Source organism: Chiloscyllium plagiosum, chromosome 3, assembly GCF_004010195.1.
Source record: "Chiloscyllium plagiosum isolate BGI_BamShark_2017 chromosome 3, ASM401019v2, whole genome shotgun sequence".
Lineage (NCBI taxonomy): Eukaryota > Metazoa > Chordata > Chondrichthyes > Orectolobiformes > Hemiscylliidae > Chiloscyllium > Chiloscyllium plagiosum.
In genome coordinates, this window is record NC_057712.1 from 123,177,360 (window position 1) to 123,203,425 (window position 26,066).

Consider the following 26,066-nt stretch of genomic DNA (forward strand, 5'->3'; position numbering starts at 1 on the left):
ACAGAGCCGAGAAAATACATTTTGCCCATTTAAATCTCTGTCAACCATTCTGCTAACATAGTTCTATGGTCTACTTAATCTCTTCAATTGCTCTACTTTAATAAACTGTGACAAGAACAATATCCTTCTACCCCTTAAATCACAGATAAACGACCATCATACATTCCCCTCAGCTCCTCATCCTTGCTTGATATCTTGCTCACAAATCATCCCTTTTCAGCAAAGCTGATTTTCACTCACAGGAAGATGCCATTGAGGGACATGGGTCGTGGGAATCCACAATTTTGAGGAAGAGTTTGGTCACCCTGACTAGTTGTCCACCACAGACAAGATCCGACAACACCACCCCTACCCCCCCGCCGCAACCCCCAGGCTCCTGTGAAACGTTCAACCACGAATAACACCGACGATAATTCTCCTTTCACTTCTCAAACTTAACCGGTGGGACTGTCACGCACAAAGAAAATACTGTCTCTGCAGGCCTGAGGATCACACAAAAATTAAATCAGATCTTGACATTTATAAAAATGCTGAATATGGTTAAAAATAAAGCCCAAATCATTCTCAGCTCTGTTTTTATCAGGGAGCGAGTTGCAAAGAAATAAAACTTGCTGAATAGAGCTTGCTGGATCCCAAATAAAACTAATTACCACACTTCAAAGAACTGCTGTGCTTCCAGGGGAAGCAGCCAAGGTATCATTAATTATGAGGATAAAATGAATTATTAGCTGTGAATATTCTACCATAAATTCAACTTTTTTTTCTATCTTTGCACTGATTTTTTTTTTTAACAGGAACTTCACAACCCTAGCAGTTTGGTGGAAAAGTTCACAGATTAATTGATGCCGGTTACTTGGAACCCTTGGTAAATTCTGACCTGGTTTATTAAATGCATGCAGTAGGGTGGCAGAAGCCTGATGGAGCACTGAGAGGCTGTTTCAAAGATCTTTTGTTTAATTGGAACCTGCAGCCAAGCCCAGGGTAGCCTTAACATACTGGGGTCGTGGCTGGAAGATGGATACTGTTCTGCTGGTTGACACTGAAACCTTTCTTTTGGTTGCAATTTTTTTTAACGAGGTGGCGTGCAAGACGGAAGAATGGTAATTTACTGCAGTAACCAGCTCTTCATGGGTAGCTAGAACGCTTCGAACAGGAGGAGGCCTTCCTGCAGTACCTCCTCCCCTGTCCAATATCTTGAGTCCAATCAACAGCTAGACTGTTGTGAGTTCCTGTGGTACTGTGCTAGTGTCCTATCCCCTAGAGCTGCAGGGTAGGGTTCAAGTCCTGCCTGCTCCAGTGATGCTTCTGAACGTGCTGCTTAGCTGCTTCCACCCCTGGGAAGGTACCTCATTTATTGCTGTGGGTGGGCTGATTTCCAATTAAGAAGAAAAGCAGCTGATCCATAACCAGCATGCCGTCTTAAATATTTTCTATCCTCTGCATGAAAAGGGCACAAAACATCTGTTCAATCTGCCATTGATTCAAATTTCTTTGAAAGACACATCACTTCTCAGTGACTGCAGTGTGTAATCTACTGCAGAGTAGAGAGATTCTTGGTAGTGTGGATGTGCAGAGGGGTCTTGGTGTCCATGTACATAGATCCCTGAAAGTTGCCACCCAGGTTGATAGTGCTGTTAAGAAGGCATACGGTGTATTAGGTTTTATTGGAAGAGGGATTGAGTTCTGGAGCCATGATGTCATGCTGCAACTGTACAAGATGCTAGTGCAGCTGCAGTTGGAATATTGCGTACAGTTCTGGTTGCCCCATTACAGGAAGGATGTGGAAGCATTGGAAAAGGTGCAGAGGAGAGTTACCAGGATATTGCCTAGTCTGGAGGGAAAGTTTTATGAGGAAAGCTGAGGGACTTGGGTCTGTTCTCATTGGAGAAAAGAAGGGTAAGAGGGGATTTGGTACAGACATTCAAGATGATCAGAGGATTAGATAGAGTAGGCAGTGAAAGTTTTTTTCCTAGGATGATGACGTCGGCTTGTACAAGGGGACACAGCTGCAAATTAAGAGGTGATAGATGTAAGACAGATGTCAGAGGCAGGTTCTTTACTCAGAGAGTGGTAAGGGCCCTGCCTGCCAATGTAGTCAACTCAGCCACATTAGGGGCATTTAACCAATCCTTGGATAAGCACATGGATGATGATGGGATAGTGTAGGGGGATGAGCTTAGATTAGTTCACATGTCAGCGCAACATCGAGGGCCGAAGGGCCTGTTATACGCTGTGTTGTTCTATGTTCTATGTTCTATATTCTGTGCTCGTTTCCCCCCATCTGGTGAAAAGGCTGAATAGTCTCAGCCAGCATCGAAAGAAAAGTCATAGCAGACTCAGAATGTTGACTCTGTTTCTGTCTCCACAGATGCTGCCAGACCTGCTGAGGTTCTCCAGAAATTTCTCTGTGTGTTTCAAATTTCCAGAATCCGCAATTGTTTTTATCCCATCTTCTATTGTTCAAGGCACAAGATTAGAATGGTGTGCATCAGCAGGCAGCTTCTACAGGAGCCATCAGGGAGAGTACACATAGAAACATAAAGAATTCTGAAGGGGCTTGACAGAGTAAATGTTGCCCCAACATGGGAGAGTTTCAGGCCAGAGGGCATAGTCTCTGAATAAAGGGACACCAAATTAAGACTGAGATGAGATGGTTGGGTGTCTTTGGAATTCACTGCCACAGAAAGCTGTGGGGACAGAGCCCTTGTGTATATTTGAGGGTGAGATAGATAGATTCTTGATCAGTCAGAAAATCAAGAGTTACAGGAAAAAGGCGGGAAGGTGGATATGAGGAATCAACTATGATCCTGCTGAATGGCAACATAATCTCGAGGGGCTGAATGGACCCCTCCTACATGCCTAAAAAAACCGTACAATTGATTATTTAAGGCTCCCTTTCCATCATTCCCACGCCTCCTTCCTTTCTGTTGTATGTCTTCTGCTGCAGAGTTGGGTGGCATGGTGGCTCAGTGGTTTGTGCTGCTGCCTCACAGTACTAGGGACCCTGGTTCAATTCCCCCCTTAGGCCACTGGCTGTGTGGAGTTTGCACATTCCCCCTACATCTATGCAGGTGCTCTGGTTTCCTCCCAGAGTCCAAAGATGTGCAAGTTAGTTTTCCAGTACCACACTAATCTAGACTCTGGTTTCCAGCATCTACAGTTCTCACTTTTGCCTATTTTTTTCCCCACAGTACAGAAGCGGCCTATTCAATCTACACGAACCCTACCCCCCCTTACTCTATCCCTGCATTCCTGATGAAGGGCTTTTGCCCGAAATGTCGATTTTCCTGCTCCTTGGATGGCTGCCTGACCTGCTGTGCTTTTCCAGCACCATTCTAATCTAGACTCTGTACTGTGGGAGTTCTATCTAGAGACAAGGCACCTTTTTCTGTGTATAACAGCTTTGGCTCCTTTATTTGAGAATGGATTGAATTATGGTGGAAGCAGTTCAGAGCAGACTCACTTGACTGGCTCCACTAATGAGGTGGTTATCCATTAAGGAAAAATTGGCCGGATAACCATTAGAGGTTAGAAAAATGAGGCAGTCTTATTGAAATACCTGAGATCAGCACGGTGGCTCAGTGGTTAGCACTGCTGCCTTACAGCTCCAGGGTCCCAGGTCCAATTCCTGGGACTGTCTGTGTGGAGTTTGCACATTCTCCCCGTGTCTGCATGGGTTTCCTCCCACAATGCAAAGATGTGCAGGTTAGGTGCATTGGTCATGCCAGATTGCCCATGGTGTCAGTTATTAGTTAGGGGGAATGGTTCTCGGTGGACTTGTTGGGACGAAGGGCCTGTTTCCACACTGTAGGGATTCCAATTCGAATTCCAAATCCTGAGGGGAGTTAACAAGGTGGATTCTGAAAGGATGCTGTCCATTGTGGGAGAGACTCGAACAAGATGATCAAATTCAGTGAAGGAGGGATACCATTTTTAAGTTGGAGATGAGGGGATCTATTCTATCAGCCAGCAATGCCTGTAGGCTCAGTACTTAGATTTATGGGATGTAGGTATCACAGGCAAATTGCCCTAATTGCCCTACAACTGATGGCTTTCTGGGTCTTGACAGAGAGTGTTTAAGAGTCAAACATTATTGCTCTGATTCTGATGTCACATGTAGGCCAGACCAGATTAGAACAGCAGATATCCTTCCCTGAAGGGCGTTAGTGAATCAGATAGGCAACAAGTGATGGTTGGTCTCCATTATTAAATTTAACTTTCAGTTCTAGGTTTGTTCTTTGAATGTGACCAGCTGCCACTGCAAGGTTTGAACTCCTGCATGCTAGGATGTTAAGGATGGGTCTATGCCAGTGATATTATCACTGTGCCACTAGCCACTCCCTCCCACCTCAGAGGACTTTCCTCTCACTCACTCCCAGACTTAACTAAACCAACTCAGTGAGCATCAACAGTGAACAGACTCATGGCATCGAGCACAACCATTGAACGCAATATCTTCCTTCCTTTTTGTCCCTTGAGTCAAGCCCTTATTCATCCTGCTATCTTTTTCCCAATGTGCAGATTTCCTTCTGCCTCTGTAAAGCATCACAAAATGTGAAAGGAGACAATAAATGCGGGCCATCAGAAACACAGAAATTGCTGAAGAAATTCAGCAGGTTTGGCAGCATCTGCAGAGACAGAGAGACACAGGTTGCATTTTGAGTTAGGGAAGACACTTCTTCACTGAGGATAACTGCTGAGTTTCACCAGCATTCTCTGTCTTTGTTTCAGATTTCCAGCATCTGTGCGGTACTTTGCTTTTGTTCAGGTGCAAGTTGTCCTTTGCTTTTCCCCTTTCTGGTTCAGGCTCCTACCTGGCTCCATGTCCAAATGTACCGGCTTACCCGTCATTCAAGGCAGATTGCATGATCCCCATCCTTGGCAGAGTGGGAAAGAGAGAGAAAGAAATCTACCTCCCAGTGGATGTTCACTTCCCATCTCTTGCTCGGAGAAGACAGAGTGCAATCTCTCAGGATCACAGGAGTACAAATCAGGTTAAAGGAAAGCAAGCAAGAGAGATGCAAAGGGGCGGATGGAAGAGCAGCTGCCCTCTGAAGACATATCGATTGAACTGAGTCAGTGATCTAGAATGAAGGGAAGTGGCTGAGGTTGCCAGATGATGCATTGATCTCTGAACTGTTGCAGTCTGCTGTCAAAAAAACCCTGAAATTTTGCCTGGCAGATTCTGCAAAATCGATGGCTGGATTTCCGATGGGAATTGAATGCATGTTTGATAATTGATATTCTTTCCTGTTAGGGGTCTGTTTTCGTGAGCAAACACGCTCACAGATGCTGACGTTTTCTTCTTAAATTCCCAAAGGTTCCTAAAAGCGTTTTTTTTCCCCCCCTGATGTTTCATTTCTCAGTCTATTACCTTGCCTTTTGAGGTGAACAGTCCAGTATACATTTGTTCCAGTAATTAATGACAACCCAAGATGACATGGTCGTTCAGTCGCAAGGCTATCAAACATTCCATTTAAAGTGCTTCACGTTGCAAGGTGAAAAGATAAATGGCACCTGAGTAAGTTGGAAGACAACAGTATATTTCAGCAACCAGGACTCAGTCTACTTAAAATCAAGCTCATCAAAAACTCTGCTGTCCATATCTTATCTTATTCCTCTTTGGAAGATGAATCCTCACCACTACTCATCATGTTATAAGATCCCTTTGACATTATCTCCTTTCCTGGTAGTGATCTACATGTCATTTCTGATATCACATGATAGCCCCGTTCTCGTGCGATCTCACATTGTAAGAAAATCGCACAAAAGCCGCACCACTGAAACTGATAGGGCCAGAATCGTGTTACATACAGGTAAGGAAAGTTCGCAATAATGGTCTAAGCTCTTCAATCGCATTATAAAGCCATTCGCATTGAAGAAACACACATTAAAGCAGAGCTGACTGTACTTGGTTTAGGATGCCCAAGAAAATATACCTAGTAGTCTCAAGAGAAGAGGCTTTTGTTTTTAAAGAAAATGTGGATTATTGCATGATAAAAACTAGGTCCAAGTTGCATTGGTTCGAAAAACCTTGCCCCTGACTATGAGGGAGATCCAAACCTGTCACCTCAGCCAAGTTCATAATTATATCGGGTGGTGTTAATTCAGTCCTCAGTATTAACCCTTTCAAACCCACACAGCTTTATGCACCATCCCTTCTTAAGCATTGTATGTTTGTCAATACACAATCAGTTCTTCTATAACACGACAGTTGCGTTCTTGTGTAAGCTCATGTTATAGAAAAATTGTGCTTTAGAATCTGCACTTAAACTGTTCGCAATGTAATCACGTTACAGCCAACACACATTTTAAAAGTTTGCGCTTTAGAAGCATTGTCTGCAATTCATCAATTGTTCCAACAAATTCATGACAACAAAACGTGTGTTATAGCAGAATGGACATTTCCCATTCCCCCATTTTCCACTAAGTCTCTGAATTCATAAATTGAGGCAGTCTGGAGGTATCACTATTACTCAGAATGTATTCTCTTTGAACTTGGAAGAATGTCTATGTTGAAGAATGTTGACTTTGATTCTGTCCTTGACAGGAGGAGGTCTGGAACTCCTTTGACACTGGAGAACATTTTATTCCTTGGATTCCCTTCACTGAAGATATTTTCCAGCAGAAACAATTGCTCCAATGTGATATCTGAAGGATATCTGCATTATTGAAACAATTGTTTTCTTTTTCACAATACCTGGATATCTAAATGAGACCTTTCTATTTATTTACCGTATCCTTAATTGATACACATTAATTGTCTCATCTTAATAGTGGCTTCTATAGATCACATCTTCAATCTGTTAGAGCTGACGTTTATTCTGGATTTGCCAGAAATATTGTGTTGAAGTTTGTAGACTCTTTATTCCAATTTACTGATTAAGTCATATATTTGTATTTACCCACAATCCTTGTGTTACTAATGAAACTGTGATGATCTCAAACAGGAATCTGGCTTGATAAACAATGTTTCATTTTGTTTATTTTGGTTTTAACAAGGTGGTCTCTACCCAGATCTATACTGTGCTGCAGATTTGGATTTAACAACAAAACAGATACCGATTACACAAAAGAAATGTGGAGAAACTAGAATAAACCAAACTATTAGCATGCAATTATGTACTTAAAAAATTTAAAACACATTGTAAAAATATAATTCTTTGTGGCTTCACCTCCCAGTCTTGAAAATCTGACCTTCTCTTCCTGAAGCCTTTCAACAACTGAGCTTAAACTTTCTCGGCTTCAAATAACCCCTTCAGGGTTTTTAACCAAATATTTCTGGAAGTTTTACCCAACTCCTTGAAATAAATTCACCTATTTTTAAGAATTCTAATCTATCTTTTCCCTTTCTAAGGAGCAATTGTTTTACACACTCAGCTTCAGCTAAGGACCCAACAAAACTGTTCTAATCTGAAATTAAGAAGTTTAATTTCCAAACTATGGGTGTTTCTCTTAAGTGTGAATAAAAGCTATATCAGAATTTTCAGTCTGAAAACATGATGTATTACACTATTTATGTTGTTTGCTTGTAAATTCTCCCAATATAAAAAAAAAAGCCATTCCTCTCCTGGAAGTTTTTCTCTAACATTGTGTTTTATAGGAATTAACCATGGCTATAGAAATACCTACATGTGAATCATAAAACCCATTCAGATTCATGGAAAACCAACATGCTACCAGTTCAAGGCTTAAAACTGCACAAATAATTTATATTACACATCAAAAGTCGGGAATACAGAGGTTCTACTGAAACTTGCAGCTTCTTAGAAACTCACATCAGACTCAAATCTGTCAGCAATCTTTGTTTATATAGAGGAAGGATTTCAGAAATAGTGAGATAGCCCTTAACATAAATATCAACTTGATATCCCTAATAGAGCCCTGTGCTCTAGGCTCTGGTGATATCCTGCTCTCTGGATCCTGGTGATGTACTGCTGTCTGGGTCCCAATGATATCCCGTTCTCTGGGCCCTGGTGATATCCTGCTCTCTGGGTCCCTGGTGATATCCTGCTCTCTAGACCCCAGTGATATCTTGCTGTCTAGGTCCTGGTGATATTCTGCTCTCTGGGTCCCAATGATATCCTGCTCACTGGGTCCCAGTGATATCCTGCTCTCTGGGTCCCAGTGACATTCTGCTCTCTGGGTCCCAGTGATATCCTGCTCTCTGGGCCCTGGTGATATCCTGCTGTCTGGGTCCCAGTGATATCCCGTTCTCTGGGCCCTGGTGAAATCCTGCTCACTGGGTCCCTGATAAGATGGAGCAGAGAGGTGAGAAGGAAGATGGAGGTAGGGCAGTTCAAGAGGACAGTGCTGAGTTGAAGGGTTGGATCTGGGATGAGATGAGGGGAGGGAAGATGAGGAAACTGGCAAAATCAACGGTGATGCCGTGTGGTTGGAGAGGCGGATAATGAGGCGTTCTTCCTCCAGGCATCAAGTAGCTTGATTTTGGTGGTGGCAGAGGCCCAGGACTTGCATGTCCTTGGTGGAGTGAGAATCAGTCTGGTAAGCCTTGGTTTCAATCTGTCCATTGCCAGAACATCCTTCCTTAGGCAAGGAGATGAAAACTGCACGTAATACTCCTGGTATGGTTTCACCAATGCAAATCCCTGTTCCTGTGCTCAGATCTTCTCACTGTGAAGACTAACATACAGTTTGGCTTCTTCACTGCCTGCTGCACCTGCAATGCTTCCCCTCAGTGACCTGATGTACAAGGGCACCCAGGTGTCATTGCATCTCCCCCTTTCCCAATCTATTGCCATTCAGATAATAATCTGCCTTCCTGTTGTCGCTACCAAAGTAGATAATCTCACATTTATTCATTTTACGCTTCATCTCCCATGCATCTGCTTACTCACACAACTTGTCCAAATCAAACTGAAGCATCTCAGCATCTGCTTGTAGCTCTGGAACCAGGTTCCCTTGACCGCACTCCCATGAACACTTGCCTTTTCAATCATCTGTAACCTGCTGGCTCCCATCATTGGGATGGCCTCTTGTTGAAAAGAATGTCCTTTGTCTCATAGACAGCATTCCAAAGAATATCCTGAGGAAGATTGTGGAACATCCCGCACACCCTGATCCCAAATCATAAAACCTGCTCAGGACAATATAATCATGGAGGAAAAATCTAATCCACTCCTTTTCCTTTCACTTTAATGGCCACCTCCACAACTCGTCTCAAAAATGGAACCATGTCTTAGATCAATTTTATTTTAGTCCCTTTACCCTTTCTCAGTGGGGAGGAACATTTTATCTGCTTCTGTGATAACTTGGGGATCTCACTGCACTGCAGTCCGAAATAATCTTGTGCCAGTCTTAAACAAAAAGAAAACAGAAATTGCTGGGAAAACTCAGCAGGTCTGGCAGCAACTGTGGAGAGGGAATCCAGGTAACGTTGTGAGTCCCATGACCCTTCTTCATAACTGTGAGATTCAATTCTGACATTGCGCTCATTGAATTTTTCATGTGCTTTAGCCAAGTTTGAGTTGCCTTATTTCAGTCTTCCCAATTAGTTATGATGAGCTGTCTCTTGTTTCTCTGGGTCCTCCGATCGTCATGGGAACCTTGACCAGCCAGGCAGAGATATTGTCAAGGAGCACATTTTAGTAAAGTTAATACTGCCCTTTCCTTATGCAATTGAAAACTGTATTTTTCAAGATTTGATTCATGGTTGGCACAATGTCCTGAAGCCATTCAAGTTATTTTAATGTAGCCAGTTTATTGTGCTTTGAAAAGAAAAGCACTGTACCTCTTTATCAAGATAGAAACTTGACAAATAAAGCAAATAACACAGAAGAGCAAATTTCCAGCAAATCGTTCAATTAACCCTTTTCAGCATCCTCTTTAATTGCTCAGTTCTCTGAAAGCACTAACTGTTGCTGGTAACTGAATTTGTGAATGCAATACCTAATGTCTGTACCTAATCCACTCATACCACAACTCTGCACACCCACTGACTGCACCTAATGTAAATAAATCCTTAGTTAAAAGTCACGCAACACCAGGTTATAGTCCAACAGGTTTTTTTTGGAAGCACCAGTTTTCAGAGCGCTGCTCCTCCATCAGATAGCTGATGAAGGAGCAGCGGTCCATAAGCTAGTATTTCCAAATAAACCTGTTGGACTGTAACCTGGTGGTGCGTGACTTTTAACTTTGTTCACCCCAGTCCAATATCGGCACCGCCACATCATAATTAAATCCTAACACCAACCCCCGGACCCCATCCCTACAAGCATTGGGCTGTTTGTGGGTGAGGTGCAGGAGTGGGGATGGTGCATTGTGATGTTTGTGGATTGAGTACAGGCAGTGGGGATGGTGCATTGTGCTGTTTGTGGATTGAGTACAGGCAGTGGGGATGGTGCATTGGGCTGTTTGTGGATTGAGTACAAGCAGTGGGCATGGTGCATTGGGCTGTTTGTGAATTGAGTAGAGGCAGTGGGGATGGTGCGGTGTGCTGTTTGTGTATTGAGTACAGGCAGTGGGGATGGTGCGGTGTGCTGTTTGTGTATTGACTACAGGCAGTGGGGATGGTGCGGTGTGCTGTTTATGGATTGAATACAGGCGGTGGGGACAGTGCTTTGTGCTGTTTATGTATTGAGTACAGGCGGTAGGGATGGTGCAATGTGCTTGTTATGGATTGGGTACCGGCAGTGGGGATGGTGCGTTGTGCTGTTTTTAGATTGAGTACAGGCAATGGGCATGGTGCATTGTGCTAATTGTGGATTGAGTACAGGCGGTAGGGATGGGGCATTGGGCTATTTGTGGATTGGGTACAGGCAGTGGGGATGGTGCATTGGGCTGTTTATGGATTGAATACAGGCGGTGGGGACAGTGCTTTGTGCTGTTTATGTATTGAGTACAGGCGGTAGGGATGGTGCATTAGGCTGTTTGTGGATTGAGTACAGGTGGTAGGCATGGTGCATTGGGCTGTTTATGGATTGAGTACAGGCAGTGGGGATGGTGCAGTGTGCTGTTTATGGATTGAGTACAGGAAGTGGGGATGGTGCAGTGTGCTGATAATGGATTGGGTACAGGCAGTGGGGATGGTGTAGTGTGCTGTTTGTAGATTGAGTACAGGCAGTGGTGATGGTGCATTAGGCTGTTTATGGATTGAGTACAGGCAGTGGGGATGGTGCAGTGTGCTGTTTGTAGATTGAGTACAGGCAGTGGTGATGGTGCATTAGGCTGTTTATGGATTGGGTACAGGCAGAGGGGTTGGTGCGGTGTGCTGTTTATGGATTGAATACAGTCGGTGGGGACAGTACTTTGTGCTCTTTACGTATTGAGTACAGGTGATAGGGATGGTGCATTGTGCTGTTTGTGGATTGAGTACAGGCAGTGGCGTTGGTGTATTGGGCTTTTGGTGGATTGAGTACAGGTAGTAGGGATGGTGCATTGGGCTGTTTACGGATTGAGTACAGGCAGTGGGGGTGGTGTATTAGGCTGTTTGTGGATTGAGTACAGGCAGTAGGGATGGTGCATTGTGCTGATTGTAGATTGAGTACAGGCAGTGGGCATGGTGCATTGTGCTGATTGTGGATTGAGTACAGGCGGTTAGGTTGGAGCATTGAGCTGTTTGTGGATTAAGTACAGGCAGTGGGGATGGTGCATTGGCCTGTTTGTGGATTGAGTACAGGCAGTGGTGATGGTGCATTGTGCTGTTTGTGGATTGAGTACAGACAGTGGGAATGGTACATTGAGCTGTTTGTGGATTGAGTACAGGCGGTTAGGATGGAGTATTGAGCTGTTTGTGGATTAGGTACAGGCAGTGGGGATGGTGCATTGGGCTGTTTGTGGATTGAGTACAGCCAGTGGGCATGGTGCATTGGGCTGTTTGGGGATTGAGTACAGGCAGTGGGGATGGTGCATTGTGCTGTTTGTGGATTGAGTACAGACAGTGGGAATGGTACATTGGGCTGTTTGTGGATTGAGTACAGGCGATGGGGCCAGTGCATTGGGCTGTTTGTTGAATGCTTACAGACTGTGGGGATGGTGCAGTATGCTGTTTGTAGATTGAGTACAGGCAGTGGGAATGGTGTATTAGGCTGTTTGTGGATTGAGTACAGGTAGTAGGGATGGTGCATTGTGCTGTTTATGGATTGATTACAGGCAGTGGGGATGGTGCAGTGTGCTATTTATGGATTGAGTACAGGCAGTGGGGATGGTGCAGTGTGCTGTGTATGGATTGAGTACAGGAAGTGGGGTTGGTGTATTAGGCTGTTTATGGGTTGAGTACAGGCAGTGGGGATGGTGCAGTGTGCTGTTTGTAGATTGAGTACAGGCAGTGGTGATGGTGCATTAGGCTGTTTGTGGATTGGGTACAGGCAGTGGGTATGGTGTGGTATGCTGTTTATGGATTGAGTACAGACGGTAGGGATAGTGCATTGGGCTGTTTATGGATTGAATACAGTCTGTGGGGACAGTGCTTTGTGCTGTTTATGTATTGAGTACAGGTGGTAGGGATGGTGCATTGTGCTGTTTGGTGATTGAATACAGGCAGTGGGGTTGGTGTATTGGGCTTTTGGTGGATTGAGTACAGGTGGTAGGGATGGTGCATTGGGCTGTTTATAGACTGAGTACAGGCAGTGGGGATGGTATTTTAGGCTATTTGTGGAGTGAGTACAGGAGTAGGGCTGGTGCATTATGCTGTTTGTAGATTGAGTACAGGCAGTGGGCATGGTGCATTGTGCTGATTGTGGAATGAGTACAGGTGGTAGAGATGGTGCATTGTGCAGTTTATGAATTGAGTACAGGCAGTGGGGATGGTGCTTTGTGCTGTTTATGGACTGAGTACAGGTGGTAGGGATGGTGCATTGTGCTGTTTGTGGATTGAGTACAGGCAGTGGGGTTGGTGTTTTGGGTTTTGTGGATGGCGTACAGGTGTTAGGGATGGTGCATTGTGCAGTTTATGGATTGAGTCCAGGTAGTGGGGATGGTGCAGTGTGCTGTTTATGGATTGATTACAGGCGGTGGGGATGGTGCGGTGTGCTGTTTATGGATTGAATACAGGTGGTGGGGACAGTGCTTTGTGCTGTTTATGTATTGAGCACAAAGCGGATGGTGCTTTGTGCTCTTTATGGATTGGGTACAGCAGTGGGGCAAGTGCATTGGGTTGTTTGTTGATTGTGTACAGGCAGTGGGGATGGTGTTTTGGGCTGTTTATGGATTGAGTACAGGTGGTAGGGATTGTGCATTGTGCAGTTTGTGGATTGAGTGCAGTCAATGGGGTTGGTGTATTTGGCTTTTTGTGGATTGAGTACAGGTGGTAGGGATGGTGCATTGGGCTATTTATGGATTGAGTACAGGCAATGGGAATGGTGTATTAGGCTGTTTGTGGATTGGGTACAGGCAGTAGGGATGGTGCATTGTCCTGTTTGTGGATTGAGTACAGGCAGTGCGGATGGTGCTTTGTGCTCTTTATGGATTGGGTACAGCAGTGGGGCAAGTGCATTGGGTTGTTTGTTGATTGTGTACAGGCAGTGGGGATGGTGCTTTGGGCTGTTTATGGATTGAGCACGGGCGGTGGGAATGGTGCATTGGTCTGGTTATGGATTGAGTACAGGCGGTGGGGATGGTGTATTAGGCTGTTTGTGGATTGAGTGCAGGCGGTAGGGATGGTGCATTGTGCTGTTTGTGGATTGAGTACAGGCAGTGCGGATGGTGCTTTGTGCTCTTTATGGATTGGGTACAGCAGTCGGGCAAGTGCATTGTGCTGTTTATGGATTGAGTACAGGTAGTGGGGATGGTGCATTGTGCTGTTTGTAAATTGAGTACAGGTGGTAGGGATGGTACATTGGACTGTTTATGGATTGAGTACAGGCAGTGGGGTTGGTGTGTTGGGCTGTTTGTGGATTGAGTCCAGCAAGTAGGGATGGTGCTTTGTGCTGTTTTATGGATTGGGTACAGGCAGTGGGGATGGTGCACTGTGCTCTTTATGGATTGAGTACAGGCGGTGGGAAGTTGCATTGGGCTGTTTATGGCTTAAGTACAGGTGGTGGGGATGGTGCTTTGTGCTGTTTATGGATTGAGTACAGGTGGTAGGGATGGTGCATTGTGCTGTTTGTGGATTGAGTACATGCAGTGGGGTTGGTGTTTTGGGCTTTTTGGATTGAGTACAGGTGGTAGGGATGGTGCATTGTGCAGTTTATGGATTGAGTACAGGCGGCGGGGATGGTGCATTGTGCTGTTTATGGATTGAGTACAGTGGTTGGGAAGGCGCATTGGGTGTTTATGGATTGGGTACAAGCAGTGGGGTTGGCGCATTGGGCTGTTTGTGGATTGAGTACAGGCAGTGGGGATGGTGTTTTGTGCTCATTATGTATTAAGTACAGGCAGTGGGGATGGTGCACTTGGTTATTTGTGGATTTGGTCAGGCGGTGGGGCCGGTGCTTTGGGCTGTTTGTGGATTGAGTACAGGCGGTAGGGATGGTGCATTGTGCTGTTTGTGGATTGAGTACAGGCAGTGGGGATGGTGCATTGGACTGGTTATGGATTGAGTATAGGCAGTGGGGATGGTGCATTTGGTTGTTTGCAGATTTGGTACAGGTGGTGGGGCCGGTGCATTGGGCTGTTTGTGGATTGAGTATAGGCGGTGGGAATGTTGCATTGGGCTGTTTATGGGTTCAGTACCGGCGGTGGGGAATGTTTATTGGGCTGTTTGTGGATTGAGTACAGGTGGTAGGGATGGTGCATTGTGCAGTTTGTGGATTGAGTACAGGCAGTGGTGATGGTGCATTGGACTGTTTATGGATTGAGTACAGGCATTGGGCATGGTGCATTGTGCTGTTTATCAATTGAGCACAGGCAGTGGGGGTGGCGCATTGTGCTATTTGTGGATTGAGTATAGGCAGTGGTGGTGGTGCATTTGGCTGTTTGTAGATTGAGTACAGGCAGTGGGGATGGTGTAGTGTGCTGTTTATGGATTGAATATAGGTGGTGGGGATAGTGCAGTGTGCTGTTTATGGATTGAGTACAAGCAGTAGGGATGGTGCATTGTGCTGTTTGTAGATTGAGTACAGGCAGTGGTGATGGTGCATTGTGCTGTTTGTGCATTGAGTACAGGCAGTTGGGGATGGTGCATTGTGCTGTTCGTGGATTCAGTACAGGCAGTGGTGATGGTGCATTTCGCTGTTTGTAGATTGAGTACAGGCAGTGTGGATGGTGTAGTGTGCTGTTTATGGATTGAATGCAGGTGGTGGGGATGGTGTTTTGTGCTCATTATGGATTGAGTACAGGCAGTGGGGATGGTGCATTGGGCTGTTTATGGATTGAGTACAGATGGTGGGGATGGTGCATTGTGTGTATGTGGATTGAGTACAGGCAGTGGGGATGGTGCATTGTGCTGTTTGTGAATTGAGTACAGGCGGTGGGGATGGTGCATTGTGTAGTTTGTGGATTGAGTACAGGCAGTGGGGACGATGCATTGTGTAGTTTGTGGATTGAATACATGAGGTGGGGATGGTGCATTGGGCTGTTCGTGGATTAGGTACAGGCAGTGGGCATGGTGCATTGTGCTGTTTATCAATTGAATACAGGCAGTGGGGATGGTGCATTGTGCTGTTTGTGGTTTGAGTACAGGCTGTGGTGATGGTGCATTTGGCTGTTTGTAGATTGAGTACAGGCAGTGGTGATGGTGCATTGGGTTGTCTATGGATTGAGTACAGGTAGTGGGGATGGTGCATTGGGCTGTCTATGGATTGAGTACCGGCAGTGTGGATTGTGTATTAGGCTGTTTTTGGATTGAGTACAGGTGGTAGGAATGGTGCATTGAGCTGTTTATGGATTGTGTACAGACGGTGGGGATGGTGCATTGTGCTGTTTGGATTGAGTACAGGCAGTGGGGATGGTGCATTGGGCAGTTTATGGATTGAGTACAAGCGATGGGGATGTTTCATTAAACTGTTTGTGTATTGTGTACAGGCTGTGGGGATGGTGCTTTGTGCTCTTTATGGATTGGGTACAGCGGTGTGGCCAGTGAATTGGGTTGTTTGTTGATTGTGTACAGGCAGTGGGGATGGTGCTTTGGGTTGTTTATGGATTGAGTACAGGTGGTGGGAATGGTGCATTGGGCTGTTTATGGATTGAGTACAGGCAGTGGGCATGGTGCATTGTGCTGTTTATGAATTGAGTACAAGCAGTGGAGGTGATGCATTGTGCTGTTTGTGAATTGAGTACAGGCAGTGGGGATGGTGCATTTGGCTGTTTGTAGATTGAGTACAGGCAGTGGGGATGGTGTAGTGTGCTGTTTATGGATTGAATACAGGTGGTGGGGATGCTGTTTTGTGCTCATTATGGATTGAGTACAGGCAGTGGGGATGGTGCATTTGGTTGTGGATTTGGTCCAGGCGGTGGGGCCGGTTCATTGGGCTGTTTATGGATTGAGTACAGGCAGTGGGTATGGTGCATTGTGCTGTTTGTGAATTGAGTACAGGCGGTGGGGATCGTGCTTTGTGCTGCTTATGGATTGGATACAGGCGGTAGGGATGGTGCATTGTGCTGTTTGTGGATTGAGTACAGGCGGTGGGGATGGTGTATTGTGCTGTTTGTGGATTGAGTACAGCAGTGGGGATGGTGCATTGTGTAGTTTGTGGATTGAATACAGGAGGTGGGGATGGTGCATTAGGCTGATCGTGGATTAGGTACAGGCAGTGGGGAAGGTGCATTGGGCTGTTTGTGGATTGAGTACAGGTAGTGGTGATGGTGCATTGCACAGTTTGTGGATTGAATACTGGCGGTGGGGATGGTTCTTTCGGTTGTTTATGGATTGAGTACAGGCGGTGGGAATGGCGCATTGGGCTGTTTATGGCTTGAGTACAGGCAGTGGGGATGGTGCTTTGTGCTGTTTATGGATTGAGTACAGGCAGTGGAGGTGGTGCTTTGTGCTGTTTATGGATTGAGTACAGGTGGTAGGGATGGTGCATTGTGCTGTTTATGGATTGAGTACAGGTAGTGGGGATGGTGCATTGTGCTGTTTATGGTTTGAGTACAGGCGGTGGGGATGGTGTGGTGTGCTGTTTATGGATTGAATACAGGCGGTGGGGACAGTGTTTTGTGCTGTTTATGTATTGAGTACAGGTGGTAGGGATTGTGCATTGTGCTGTTTGTGGATTGTGTACAGTTAATGGGGTTGGTGTATTGGGCTTTTTGTGGATTGAGTATAGGTGGTAGGGATTGAGCATTGGGCTGTTTGTGGATTGAGTACAGGCAGTGGGGATGGTGCTTTGTGCTCTTTATGGATTGGGTACAGCAGTGGGGCAAGTGCATTGGGTTGTTTGTTGATTGTGTACAGGCAGTGGGGGTGGTGCTTTGAGCTGTTTATGGATTGAGCACAGGCGGTGGGAATGGTGCATTGGTCTTTTTATGGATTGAGTACAGGTGGTGGGGATGGTGTATTAGGCTGTTTGTGGATTGAGTGCAGGTGGTAGGGATGGTGCATTGGGCTGTCTATGGATTGAGTACAGGCAGTGGGGATGTTGCATTGGGCTGTCTATGGATTGAGTACAGGCAGTGGGGATGGTTCATTGGATTGTTTGTGGATTGAGTACAGGTGGTAGGGATGGTGCATTGTGCGGTTTGTGGATTGAGTACAGGCAGTGGGGATGGTGCATTATGCTGTTTGTGAATTGAGTACAGGTTGTGGGGATGGTACATTGTGCTATATGTGGATTGGGTACAGGCAGTGGGGATGGTGCATTGTGCTGTTTGTGGATTCAGTGCAGGCAGTGGTGATGGTGCATTTGGCTGTTAGTAGATTGAGTACAGGCAGTGGGGATGGTGTAGTATGCTGTTTATGGATTGAATACAGGTGGTGGGGATTGTGCAGTGTGCTGTTTATGGATTGAGTACAGGCGGTGGGGATGGTGCAGTGTGTTGTTTGTAGATTGAGTACAGGCAGTGGGGATGGTGCATTGTGCTGTTTGTGGATTGAGTACAGGCAGTGGGGATGGTGCATTAGGCTGTTTGTGGATTGAGTACAGACAATGGAGAATGTGCATTGTGCTGTTTGTGGATTGAGTACAGGCAGTAGGGATGGTACATTGGGCTGTTTACGGATTGTGTACAGGCGGTGTGGATGGTGCATTGTGCTGTTTGTGGATTGAGTACAGGCAGTGGGGATGGTGCATTGTGCTGTTTGTGAATTGAATACCGGTGGTGGGGATGGTGCTTTGGGCTGTTTATGGATTGAGTACAGACTGTGGGGATGGTGTTTTGTGCTATATGTGGATTGGGTACTGGCAGTGGGGATGGTGCATTGTGCTGTTTGTGGATTCAGTACAGACAATGGTGATGGTGCATTTGGCTGTTTGTAGTTTGAGTACAGGCAGTGGGGGTGGTGTAGTGTGCTGTTTATGGATTGAATACAGGCGGTGGGGATAGTGCGGTATGCTGTTTATGGATTGAGTACAGGCAGTGGTGATGGTGCATTGGGCTGTTTATGGATTGAGTACAGGCGGTGTGGATGATGCATTGGGCTGTTTATGGATTGAGTACAGGCAGTGGGGATGGTGCATTGGGCTGTTTATGGATTGAGTACAGGTGGTGTGGATGATGCGTTGGGTTGTTTGTGGATTGAGTACAGGCAGTGGGGATTGTGCTTTGTGCTGTTTGTGGATTGAGTACAGGCAGTGGGGTTGGTGCATGAGGCTGTTTGTGGATTGAGTACAGGCAATGGGGATTATGCTTTGTGGTGATTGTGGGTTGAGTACAGGCAGTAGGGATGTTGCATTGTGCTGTTTGTGGATTGAGTACAGGCAGTGGGGATGGTGCATTGGCCTGTTTGTAGATTGAGTACAGGCAGTGGGGATGGTGTAGTGTGCTGTTTATGGATTGAATACAAGTGGTGGGGATAGTGCAGTGTGCTGTTTATGGATTGAGTACAGGCGGTGGGGATGGTGCAGTGTGTTGTTTGTAGATTGAGTACAGGCAGTGGGGATGGTGCATTGTGCTGTATGTGGATTGAGTACAGGCCGTGGTGATGGTGCATTGTGCTGTTTGTTGATTGAGTACAGATGGTGGGGATGGTGCATTGGGCTGTTTGTGGATTGTGTACAGGCAGTGTTGATGGTGCATTGGGCTGTTTGTGGATTGAGTACAGCAAGTAGTGATGATTCTTTGTACTGTTTGTGGATTGAGTACAGGCAGTGGGGATGGTGCATTATGCTGTTTATGAATTGAGTACAGGCGGTGTGGATTGTGCTTTGTGCTGTTTGTGGATTGAGTACAGGCAGTGGGGATGGTGCACTGTGCTGTTTGTGGATTGAGTACATGCAATGGAGAATGTGCATTGTGCTGTTTGTGGATTGAGTACAGGCAGTAGGGATGGTGCATTGGGCTGTTTGTGGATTCAGTACAGGCAGTGGGGATGGTGTAGTGTGCTGTTTATGGATTGAGTGCAGGCAGTGGGGATGGTGCCTTGGGCTGTTTGTGGATTGAGTACAGGCAGTGGGGATGGTGCATTGTGCAGTTTGTGTATTGAATACCGGTGGTGGGGATGGTTCATTGGGCTGTTTATGGATTGAGTACAGACTGTGGGGATGGTGTTTTGTGCTGTATGTAGATTGGGTACTGGCAGTGGGGATGGTGCATTCTGCTGTTTGTGGATTCAGTACAGGCAGTGGGGATGGTGTAGTGTGCTGTTTATGGATTGAATACAGGTGTTGGGGATAGTACGGTATGCTGTTTATGGATTGAGTATAGGCAGTGGTGATGGTGCATTGGGCTGTTTCTGGATTGAGTACAGGCAGTGGGGATGGTGCATTGGGCTGTTTCTGGATTGAGTACAGGCAGTGGGGATGGTGCATTGGACTGTTTATGGATTGTGTACAGGCGGTGTGGATGATGCATTGGGCTGTTTGTGGATTGGGTACACGCAGTGGGGATGGTGCTTTGTGCTGTTTGTGGACTGGGTACACGCAGTGGGGATGGTGCTTTGTGCTGTTTTTCAGCATCGAAAGATGCAATATCAATGCAATTTCAGGACGTCCACTGACTTAGACACTTAGCTGAAAACATGCAGCTTGCAAACTTGATTTCCAAGAATCATTTTCCCCTCCATGTCCCTTTGCCTTTCTGCTGTGATCGTTCTCACAGAAAGGTAGCTGGGTGGGTGATTGTCGAAACATCCCATTTTGTGCTCTATTCCTCATTAAACCTGTGTGCTTCTTTGGATGTTACTTCAATAACTTTAATGACTAAGTAGACGGCATCACCATCTGTTAATCTGAGTAGTCTGCTTATGTGAAAAATCCTTTAATAGACTGTGTCCTGTAAACACTGGCACCTTATTAAACACGAACATGTTACTGATATTAATGAGATAAAACAGCAGATGGCATCAAATGGTTTGCTCGGGTGCAGCCCTTATTTCTTGTGTTCGTTTTAGTTTGTTCTCCCCCTCATGCCTTTGACACCAGCCCTTCAGAAGTAAACTCTTTGAAATTCAGGCACTCATGTTCCTGTTAGAATGAGAACAGACTGGGTTGAGGAGTGAATTCCCCCTGCGATTGTGATAAACATGCAGCACCTGCCACATGTGTCTAAAACAATCGGCTTCTAATGTCCCTGGTCCAATGTTTCTTTGTGTGAGATTGGTACCTCAACACTATCAGCTTTTCAGCACACGTTTAACTGCCCAGTGTGTGTGAGTGCGTGTGTGCAATGGCTGGGATTTGTAAAACCTTGAAAACTTCTTTGATACATGTGTAGTGTAACTATGGCCCATATACTCACCTCCTGTATATTAAAGCTTTTCAAAAGTTCTAGCCTTCTGTGGAACGTTTATCCCTGTAATTGCACTGTCCTGTAGCTGGTGTAGTTCAAGAACACAGCACACCACTACCTTCTCAAGGGCAAATAAAGATGGATACTGAATGCTGGCTTCAGTTATGATGCTGACATCACACCAACGAGCAAAGACAGTTTCTTAAAGGCACGTTTTCACTGGCAGCCCCCTTGACTTCATCGTCATCTCTCCACATCCAGTCTGACAATTCTGGAATGTTCTTTGGCTCAAGTGTGCTTTTGTTGCTGGCTGATGAGAGGGGCCTGCAGGATGTGTGCCTTGGGAATCAGCTGTGTGCTCCAGGTAATGCAGCATCTCAGTGCACAGGAGCTGGTTTGGATGGTGGTGTGAGATGTCATCGACAATGCAAGCTGCGGCAGCGGAGGGGGAGGTGAGACAATAAAATCATTTGTTTAAACAGAATCCCCAAAATAATTATCTTTAACGACAAAAGAAACAGCCACCTAATTGCATTTAGTCGGTACAGTGCAGGAGGTATTGAATGCAAAAGCAGTTGCATTTATGTGGCAGCTTATCACTTGGAAGCATCTCCAGGTGCTTCACACACAATGGATTGCTTTTGCAGTGCCCTGGCAGATACAGCAGCCAAGATTAGAGTGGTGCTGGAAAAGCACAGGAGGTCAGGCAGCATCTGGGGAGCAGGAAAATCGACGTTTTGGGCAAAAGCCCTTCATTAGAAGATCTACAGGAGGTTCACAGCTATGATTCCAAGGATGAAAGGTTTGTCACATGAAGAGCAGTTGAGGACTCTTGCTCTCTACTTGATGGAGTTTAGAAGGATGAAGAGGGAACTCATAGAAACGTGAAGAATACTGAGAGGCCTGGATAGAGTGAACGTGGAGAAGATCTTTCCACTAATAGGAGAGGGTTGGACCTGAGGGCACAGCCACAGAGTGAAGGAACGACCGTTTAGAACTGAGATGAGGAGGAATTTCTTCAACCAGGGGGTGGGGAACTCTGTGGAACTCATTGCCACAGGAGGATGTGGAAGCCATGTCATTGGGTGCATTTAAGACAGGGACAGATAAGTCTTGATTGGTAAGAGTTACCGCGAGAAAGCAGAAGGATGGGGTTGAGAAACATATCAGCCATGATTGAACGGCGGAGCAGACTCGATGGGCCGAATGGCCTAATTCTGCGTAGGTTCTTACGGACCCACCAGCACTGTCTCACACTGAGCAATTTCTAACTACAGGGTGTCCACATCACATCGGATGCAACCCTGGAGGTCTGATTGCATGGCGGATCTTGTCAGAGCATGGCAGGGTGAGAATTAATTCCATCTGAGAGGTTGTCATTAGGAAAGTCACAAGCGTGATCCAAGCCGCTGGGGATTGTGGATGCAGCAGTTAGTCTCTTGGGTCCCTGAATCGGGAGTGGTATAAGTCAGCCGCTCCTAAAAAGTAACTCCCTCTTTAAAAACAGCAGCAGTGGAGACAATAGCACCATCTATTCCAGCACCTGAGGCACACTGGCTCCCAGTATTGTACTTTTCATGTGATTTTGGTTTTGATAATAACACTTATCAGGTTCGAAAACAAGTATCAACATATCGCGCACCAACTTACTTTTAGAAAATAGCGGACATCTGTTTATTTTTACAATTAGGTAGCTACTCTGAACAGCAATGAAATAAGTCTCCAAATGATCTGTGTTTATGGGAGTGGGTGAGGGAGCAATGTCAACTAGGACATACCAAACTTCAGACAACTGCGACGTTCCAGGTTTATGATTCTCTCGGAATGCCGTTTTGATTCACCAGCTGCTTTGCATCCTCGACAACTACAGAAGGTCAAACATGCTTGCGAGGTGGATTTTACATCATGTTCCCTCACCTTAGTTCTGTCTGTTGTGGACCTCATTGTAGTTTCTAACCCTCCAGGATGGCCCTGGAATTGATCATGTGACTTTGTGTCACTGCCCTCAACAACTTGAGCTGGAGAAGAAAGTTGGGGCTCTGACCGGTGTGAGGGTGACAGTGCGGTTTGAGGCCTAACAGTAACCCCCAAGAACAGTCCTGATTTGAGTCGAAGCCCAATTTGATCAGCCATTGATAATTGTGCCGTCTCACCCATTGGCATCTGGACTGCTGTGTACAGTACTATCACCGTTCATACAACAGGATGTTAATGCATCGGAAGCAAACAGTCATAGAGATGTACAGCGTGGAAACAGACCCTTCGGCCCAGTTTCTTCCCACAATCAAAAGATGTGCAGGTTAGATGAATTGGCTATGCATCCATGCCAACCAGACATCCAAAATTAATCTAGTTCCATTTGCCAGCACTTGGCCCATATCCCTCTCAACCCTTCTTATTCACATACCCATCCAGATGCCTTTTAGATATTGTAATTGTACCAGCCTCCATTGTACTTGCTCTGATGGTTCACTCCATACAGACACCACCCTCTGCATGAAAGGATTGCCCCTCAGGTCTCTTTTAAATCTTTCCCCTCTCACCTTAAACCTGTGCTCTCTAGGTTTGAATTCCCCTACTCTGGGAAAATGACTTTGGTTATTCACCCTATCCGTGCCCCTCATGATTTTGTAAACCTCTATAAGGTCACCCCTCAACCTCCGACGCTCCACAGAAAATAGCCCCAGCCTGTTCAGCCACTCCCTACAGCTCAAACCCTCCAACCCTGACAACATCCTTGTAAATCTTTTCTGCACCCTTTCAAGTTTAACAGCATCTTTCCAAGAGCAGTTCAGAGAAGGTTTATAAGATTAATACCTGGAGTGAATGGATTGTCTTATGAGCAAAAATTAGACTGGCTAGCACTGCGTCTTTTGGAGTTTGGAAGAGTCAAAGATGACTGAGTGGAAATATATAAAATCTTCAGGTGATTTCTCCTCTTGTGGGAGAATCTAGAACTAGGAATTATGGTTTAAAAATAAAAGGTTGCCCATTTAGCATTGAGATGAAGAAACATTTTTTTTTTCTCTCAGAGGGTTGTGAGATTTTAGAATTCCCTTTCTCAAAATGCAAAGGCTGCAGATCATTAAATGGTTAGCACTGTTGCCTCACAGCGCCAGAGACCTGGGTTCGATTCCAGCCTTGGGTGGCTGTCTGTGTGGAGTTTGCACATTCTCCCTGTGTCTGTGTGGGTTTCATCCGGGTGCTCCGGTTTCCTCCCACAATCCAAAGATGTGCAGGTCAGGTGAATTGGCTGTGCAAAGTTGCCCATAATGTTCAGGGATGTGGAGGGTAGGTGCATTAATCAAGGGTAAATATAGGGTACGGGGAATGGGTCTGGGTGGGTTGCTCTTCAGAGGGTTGGTGTGGACTTGTTGGGCCAAAGGGCCTGTTTCCACACTGTAGGGATTCTGTGATTTTAAATATTTTTAAGGCAGAGAAATATGGATTCTTGATTACCAAGGGGATAAGAGATTATCGGGGATATGCAGGAACGGAGAGTTATAGATTCATACAAACATACAGAGCTGAGGTTAAAATCAGATCAGCCATGACCTTACTGAGTGACAGAGTAGGCTAGAAGGGCTAATGACCAACTCTTGGTCATCGCTTGTATGCTCGGCAATCCCATATCACTGTGTCACTTGACAATCAGGTTGGTCAAAGGCACACCAAGCCAGGCAAGAAGTGACCTGGGAGTCAGAATGTGGCCTGTGGAGGTGCTGTATGTGACCCACTTGGCCCAGTCCTAGGCACGTGGGACAGCAGGCTGGATTTGGAACTTGCTCCAGGCTCATTGTGACCAACAAGTGTGAAGGCGCGCAACATCTCTGGTTTCCACAATGTCCAACGCCTCTTTGGCTTTGGCCACACTCTCTCAGGGAGGGTGAGTGCAAGGTCATTGTAAGCTAGACCCAAAACCTTTAGCTCAGCCCCAGACCCCATCTGTTTCCCTGGTGATCAGGCCTTGGGTCTAGTCTACCTTCTTGGGCCTAGTCTCACTTCTTGAGACTAAAAAGATAAAAGAAGGTTGTATTAGTTAGCTGTGCTGCTTCACCTTTTTAAATTAATTACTCATTTCATTAACATATCGGCTTCACATTTTGCATTGTTTTTTTCAAAATTCATGTACAATGTTTTACCCAGCCTTAACACTTGAGATCTTTACGTCAGCCCACAGAGCGAGGAAATAAATCACAACATGGCACCTTATGCAAAAAGGTTGGGCAAACGCTAGCGCGGATAGGTTTTTTTTGTGAAGGCTGAATGTCTGAGTCAAAACTGTAGCCCGGCCAACCTTTGACAGATGTCTACAATGCTCTGGTAAGAAGGATGAGATTCGAAGAAGTGAGTTTAATTTGGACGCTCATTGGTGGTGCTGGTTGATTATTTCCCTGCGAAATAATATTCTTTTCAGACTTTACCAGTTGACAACTGTAGTATTACCCTGGATGAATGCCGAACGAAGTCGGCAGCAATATTTCTTACAGCCAGCCCCAGCAGAGTTCCCTTATTGTATCATCGTGACAATTCCAATTCAGACAATCACCATCCTATTTGGCCTCTCTCAATGAAATGATTGTTAGTGCCAATTAAAGCAGATTAATGGGCAGTTTGGCTCTGTAACCAAATTGAAGCTAATTGAACTCAGGACTGCTACTGGTAGTGAAGAAAGGAGATTTAGATCTATTACGAAAGATCCCTTTTGGAACTAGCCCCTGAAGAGAGCTTCTGTTCACACAGCCAATGGCTGTTCCTATCAGGGATCCCACAATACCTTTCAACATCTGACATTTCTTCTGATATATCTCATGGAGTATTTACTTCGGGGGGCAAAAAAAGAAGCCAACAGAAATCGCTGGAGAAACCTGGCAGGTCTGGCAGCATCTGAGGAGAGAAAGCAGAGTTAGCATTTCAGAACCAGCAACCCCAGCTCAGAAGCAGGATGTGGCAGAGGTGTGGGGACATTATTGGGAATGAAGCAGGAGAGAACCAGGGTGTCCCAGAGGAAATGCTGCCTGTGAGGGAATATGTACCAAGGTGGGGGAATGGTGGGGGATGGGGGGGCACAGTGACACATCCCTCTGGAGGTGAGGGGAATGGTGGGGGATGGGGGGAGCGCAGTGACACATCCCTCTGGAGGTGAGGGGAATACTGGGGGCAGTGACACATCCCTCTGGAGGTGAAGGGAATGCTGGGGAATGGGGGGGCAGTGACACATCCCTCTGGAGGTGAGAGGAATGCTGGGGAATGGGGAGGGCAGTGACACATCCCTCTGGAGGTGAGAGGAATGCTGGGGAATGGGGAGGGCAGTGACACATCCCTCTGGAGGTGAGGGGAATGCT